This window comes from Chamaea fasciata, unplaced genomic scaffold (assembly GCF_029207755.1).
Source record: "Chamaea fasciata isolate MVZ Bird 193981 ecotype frontalis unplaced genomic scaffold, bChaFas1.0.hap1 SCAF_3, whole genome shotgun sequence".
Taxonomy (NCBI): Eukaryota; Metazoa; Chordata; class Aves; order Passeriformes; family Sylviidae; genus Chamaea; species Chamaea fasciata.
The window spans coordinates 91101072-91108206 of NW_027094088.1; positions in this window are offsets into that span (position 1 = coordinate 91101072).

A 7135-nucleotide genomic window follows, 5' to 3' on the forward strand; every position below is an offset into this window, starting at 1 on the left:
ATGTTACCTGTCTTCCTTGTCTTTAAAATGTGAAGATGCTAAGCACTATCTTGGGCAGTCTGACAGTGGCCTCAGGGTTCAGTGGTAATACTAATGTAGGAGAATAATGATAAATCTGTAAATCACTTGGGACATCATAGAAAATACATTGCCTAGTCCTTATTTTGAAGTTCAGGACTAGAAGTTGTGCGAGCAACCATTTATTTTCCATTCTACTTTAATCCATTTGGATATAACCTTAGGGATTTTTTTTTCTCCTCTCTCCTTTAGACCTAATGATAATTAATTTAAAGTTTTGAACCCCAAGGTATAATAACCATTCAGCAGCCACAGTTCCAATTTTATACTGACAGAGTTGGGTGTTCTTAGCTCTTATGTTTCCCAGGTTTCCCTCAGCATTCGTAATAGCTAATTGAAAGGCTTCTTTAATGGATGGGTCAGAGTTGTACCCTAATTAAACTGTTGTAATTTTTTCACTGAAGAACTTTATTTTCTCCACTGATTTTAGAAAGAATCCATAGACATTTTTCTCACAAAGCTTTTAAACTCACCTCCTATATGAATAAGTCATCCTCTATTTGATGTTGAGTGAATTCCATATCATAATACGATGATTATCATAATATAGAATGTTCAGAATTATTTCCAATAGTAATCAAATACTTGTCAATGAGTTTTTTACCATGTTGATTTAATTAATTGCAGTCTTACCCCAGTGATAAATTCCTGAATGTTTACAGGACTGTGATTGCCTTAAAGCATTCGTAATATGCAAAATACACTTTTCTATCCTGTAAATTGCATGGAATTCTGTACCATTGCTCACTAAAAATGTATCCCCAAATCTTTACAGATTTGAAATCTGCTTTGTCATACTTTCTAAAGACAAAGGCACAACTTTTGAAGGAGAATTCAATATTGAACCAATTTCTAGCCTTAAACATTAACAATATTTTAATTTCAATATACCAAATACTGCAGTAATGAGGATGGCATTTCAACTTTTTTTCCTTTCCATTTTGAATACAAAGATATTCCTGCCCCCTGGATGCTAGTTATTCTGTTGCTTTACCTTTGTAAAAATCATTCTGCATATCAAACTCTAATAGACATGCAAAAGTCCATGCAAAATTGAAGAAACAAGATATCTTTACTGAAGTATCTTTTCAGTTTTAACCAGAATTTTTTTAATGTAGAAAGAATAAACCCACTACTTGCTACTGATTTTGTCTTTGTAGCTTCTTTGTACTGCATGAAAGGTCTTATGCAGAGTCATAAGTTAATTGTTATTTGTATGTTATTTTTATTCGCCATCTGTTTGTTCAATCGTATCTGACTTGAATTTCTTTATTTATTTATGGTCAAATTAAGTATTATGGGATTGTTTTTAACTTTCTTTTGATCATGCCTTTTCCAGGTCTTTTTCTCTTTTGATCATGAGAAATATAAAACAATCTATTTGTGAAATCCTTTCAAATAAAGATAAAACACATACATATCCAAAATACCTTTCCCAGTTTGGAAAGCACAGAGGGAATGCATCACCTCTTTCAAAGCTAACCTTGTACATATTCAAGGAATGTAAATAGGAAAAAACTGAAGAGAGTAAGCAAAAAATTGTCTTCAAACTGTTGCCTAGAGGACCTTCAAGGTGATATAAAGTGTTTTAGACTGGTGGTGTGACGTGCTTGGGATGCTCATACAAAACATCTATATTTTTGTTATAGTGCTGTGTAAACAAGTTTCATTAGACATTTGGCTAACTTATCTTACATCCAGCAGAATTTTTTTTTCTGCTTTAAATTCTGACTTAGAAAGAATCTGGTCCTGCAGTTTGCACCTGGGCAAATTTTAAATGTTTATTTCTTGTCTTCATAAGTATCCTGGAATGAGTTCATCCTAGATGTTTCTTGCAGAATGGAACAATTAAATGGTAAATAAAGGTCAGAAAAAAAAGACTCTACTTCTTTTAAAGTAAAAAAATGTGTTATATTTAAATATTAGCATTAGTGCTTTTTCCTTTATTCATTAGTTTAGGATTCCAGCTAATGGTCAAAGAGAGAGAAATGGAGGAAAAATAAATTTATATTCTGCTTTTATCTTTTTTTTTCTCAACTACAAGGATTCTTTCTGATTTATTATAGTGTCATCATGCATCTCGTGAAGCTCAAAATTCAAATTTACATCAAAGAAACCTTCCTTCTCTGCCCAAGTACCTTTGCCATATTTTTATGATAGTCCAATTATTTGATCTGCTTTTATATAAAAACATAGTATCAAGCAGGACATCAGAGGGTATTTACTATGACTAGCTTCAGACACAGAAGGCTAATTTCTCTAGACTTTCTCAGTATTTAGTAGAGATCCATTTATGAAATGTTTCAGAGTAGGAGCCTAGTTTAATTTGTTCTGACATGCCTTCTAGAGAAAATGTTCTCCCTTGTTTAAAGTCTTCTGGCTCCTGTATAGCCTGTCCTAACCTCTGTCTGTACTTGGTAATTTGAGGTTATATTTCCAAATCTGTACTTTACAATGGATAGACTTTTCAAAAATTTTGAAAGACCCAAATTCATTTTGATAAACACCTGCAGGTGTTATATTTCCTTAACAGCCTTCCCACCTTGATATACATGGTCATATATGTAGTTAGGGCCCAATTATGACACATCAATTTTTAAAAAATCAACATACAGATATTAGATATTCATTATAAATAGTATATGCATTATATTATCCATGCTGTCTATATTGCTTATATTGCATATCTTATGCAAATGTTAACCACCACTCAGTCTTCATATTTAGACTCTAGCTCCAATTTTAGGTCACATTTTTTAAGAGCTGAGTGTGTAGTGATTAATGATCCTCTCTCTTCTCTCTACTATTATTACTTTAATGGAAGTATGAACATTAAATAGTAGAAGTCACATGAACTTGTAAGTATTTAAAAAAGTAAGTATGTGCTTCCTCAAGTTTTCCATTTTTGTTTGAAAATATCTCTCATTGGACCCTACCAAGCAGATTCATGACAAGCTGAAATTTGCTTTCCTTAGGTCTAGGGTTGTGATTCTATTTGTCTTGCTCACTTTTTCTCTGAATTTCAAACTCCACAGTCTTAGAGTCACTGCAGCCTAGGCTGCCCTTGACCTTCACATCCATGGGTAGTTCTTAGCTCTGTGAGAGTACTAGGTTCAGCAGAGCATGTCTCTAGTTAGTTGGTCCCCTTCATTAGGAGAAACTTTTTGCCAACACACCCCAAAAATCTCACAGATTGTTTGCACCAAGATGTATGTTTTCCCAGCAGATCCCTTCAGAGTGGCTGAAGTCCCCATGCTACCAGGGCGCATCAAAGTGTTGTGTCTAAAGAAACTTTTGTCTGGGTATTTCTGATCAGATATATGCAACAGATACATGTCACAATGTCACCTGTGTTGATCTGTCCTCTTATGTAAAAAACTTGCACAAAAAGCTATTGCAACACTTAATCATGGGAGCTGTTCCACCACATTTCTCTATCTGATATACTTTCTCTACAGATACACAAGAACTGGTAATTTATCTTGATGTTTCTCACACTTGCATCCATTGTGTAGAAGCATTTGTTACAGGACCCCATGATACCCCATGATACCCATTCATGATACCCATATCAGCAGAATATAACAATCTGCTCTTCATGTTTTCTTCTGGACACATTCTCTTCTTCCCCCTGGTTTTTACTTCTCTTCATATTGTAATAGCTCTAGTTGTGTGCTTAGTCATGGACCAGAAAGGGGAAAATGTTCTTTAGATGAAAGCAGTAAAGAGGGAATTAAAATAGCACATTCGTGCTCCTATGAAGTAAGCAAGCATATGGACCCCTATGCAGCAACAGTTTTATAATTCCTGTAAAGAATATTTTATACAAGAATATTCTTGTAATTGGTTTAACAATATGATGCAGAGTATCTAAACATACTTAAAATACTGGAAAATCCACAGGAAGAAGTATAATCTCTTCTTGGGGGAGGGATTTGTAAACTGTGCTATGACTGTTCATACTTCTGCAAATAAAGCCTTGTATATATCCTTGGCAAAGTCCAAGGTTTTGAGTAAGATGATAGTTGATAAGGGATGTTTTCCTTTTTAAAGTATTAAATTCTGAAAATATCTATAGTTCAGGATTAACTCTAAAATGTGAAAAATACTTGGATTTATTCTTGATATACGAAGGTGCTTCAGATTCAGTGTTTATTTGTGACATGTCCCTGGCACAGTATTATTACCTGGCATGTTTTAAAACATGTTCTTGCACTTGCACTCTGTTCAGGAGAACCAGAGTAACTGCACTTCTAGAGTAGACCTCAAAAGATAATCACCAAATTTAAGTATCGGCTCAAATCTCCACAAACACACTCCAAATCAACATAAAGGTCAGACAGGGGGATGGCTTTTGCCTCTGTGTGCAGGGCTTGTTTTCATTCTGTGCATGTTTATAGGTATATTGCTGAGTTGTCTGTGTATCTGGTGTGTTTCCATCTTTTTTAATTACATCAACAGAGAAAAAAAGCTTACAATGGCATAAAATGCTAGAGCAGTTCTTACTTATCTCACCCCGGTCCAAATCAGCAAGTCAGAAAAACAATTCAGTCTTCATAATTCGGAAGACAAAGTCCTGTTCTTTATGAAACTGTTAAAGCCGCAAGGGGAAAAAAAAAATAGTGACCTGAAGACCTCAACCTTTCCCTTCCACAAAGTCAGAATACCCTTCTTCAAGCATCTGTTCCAGCTGTCCTCATTGGAATAGCATAGCATGGAAGAGGTGAAGGTAGACTCTGACAGATTGTTGGCTGCCATGACGTTTGGCAGAAGCCAAAATAAATCACTCAATCTCTGATCAGGGGAAATTAGGTTACCTAAGAAAAGATCAGCAGAGGGTAGAAAGGCAGTTTTATCTTCAGCTGAATGAAACACAAATTCAGAATATTCTTCTCCTTTTTCTCAGGTTTACAAACAAAACTAGAAATACCTTTTCCAGTATAGCATATGGGAAGACATTGTTTTCCTCAAGGGTACTGCACTTGGTTGGGGGTACTGTGGGAGAAAAAGACTTGTGAACATGGCTCAAAAGAATCTCCCATGTCAATTTCCTCTCTTCAAGTCTATTTTCTTTCTTTCCTGTGTTTTCCCAAGGTATGTATTTTTTCTTTGTTTATCTATGGTGACTTCTTCTGTCCTCTTCCCTACTCTACCTATGCAGCGTTTTCCTTTTTATGTTTTATTCTTTCACTTCTCAAGCCCTTCACCTCCTCCAAATGTGTTGCTTCTGCATCAAGACAGAGGAGCGCATCCACAGGGGAGAAAAGAAAGCAGTTAGTTCTTCAACAAACTATTTTGCAGCCTCACTCCCAAACCTGGGTAAATATTTCTGGGTATGAAAGAGAAGCATAAGAAAGGGTGGTGAGATTTTTTTGGCTGTTGCATTGTTAAGGCAGAAAACTCATAGGAGAAAAGAGAGGAGTTACCAAGGAAGGACCAGGCACAGGCTGGACCCGTCTTGGCAATGTGGTCCTGTGAAAGGAACCTTTTGAGACTGAGAATTTTGTAAACCAAGAGACTTATTTAGTTCTCTGTTTTCTATTTTTAAATGTTGATGTAAATAAACAAGATTGCATTATCAGCATCTCCTCACACAAACAACCTGCAAGTTCCAAAGTCTGGCTTAGATCAAAAAAGAGGTAACAGTATATATTTATGCAGAGTGAATAATACATGAAGCCCTTTCTCTCCAAGTGTAATATTGTGTTCTTCAGAATGTCATTCATTAATCTATATGGCACAAGCAGTGAGAGAAGGTCACTATGTTTGAAGATAATTAGGAATTGATTAGCACATGAGAAGCCAAATGTGGAGACATATTTTCCCCAATGACTGAAATTGTTGAATAGACTAGACCTAGATGCAATTTCCTTGGATACTGGTAGCATGCACCAGGTGTTTATGCTTACTTGGTAGCCTACTATGATTCTTACATGGTTTTTAGTCACTAATTTTCAAGATACAATCTGTCATACTTGTGGATTTTACCTCTACTTTTGGTTTCTGCCAAAACAGAACTTTGCATTTTGCATTAGTAAATCCAACACTATTTAAATAGAAGCCAAACTTAGCAAGTGAGAGAGACTGTTCTGCATGATTCCTTTTCCTCATCATTATTTATTGCTGTTTACTGTATGGTCATGTAATAATTTTTAAGTAGCTCACTAATGAAAATTTTGAATAGAACCAAGCCTTGAACCAGTGACTTTGGGACAGTCAGAAAAACACTCCCAGTCAGTGGAAAACTCTTCAGTGAGAAGAGTTTTTGAAGGTATTTCAGTAAGGTAGAATCCAATACTGAGTCTTCACTACATGGCCGTTGCATCCAAGTTCTTAGTCTTCCTTGTCTGTCAGTCTTTTAGCATGATCACAGGAAAGGTCTATCCTCTTTTCAGAGACGCTTGAATTTCCAGGATGAATCTGACTTTGCTTGCTTAATAAGTTAATACATTTTCTAAAGGTATTTCAAGTTCACTTGCATTGGCAAGCTTTGCATATTAAAAATTTCCAAATAAGAATGATTCCTGGAATTTTCTCACACTAATTCATCTCTCTTCATCTCTCTGATTCCACTTCATGAAATATAAAACCAAAACCAAACCAACAAAGAGAAAAACAACAACAAAAAACAAACACAAAAAAAGGCTAGCCCATAACCTGGGTAGCTTTGCTGGGTGGTACAATATATAATATAGACCAGAGGGAATAGTGCACATCCTTTTAGATGACTCCAGGAGTCAGTCCAGGATTCAAAGTATATACTGTCCTTGGTAACTTTTAAACTATATACCACATGCTTCATTGATAGCCCATGATGCTCATTTAATAATTACAGTGTAATTCAGTGCATGTCAAATAATTTTTAAGTCTGAATATTAAGGGTGTATAATTCCATTCATCAGTTGTATGAAAGAATGAAATCACTTTTCTTTGAAAAGGCCTGTTTCCTCTAAAATTGAAATTCTGACATTAATTGTATTCCTGTCTTAAGTTTTTGTGTTTCTCCAAAATTTTTCTTGGTTATGATGACAACCTAGTTATTTGTGTGCTAAAACTT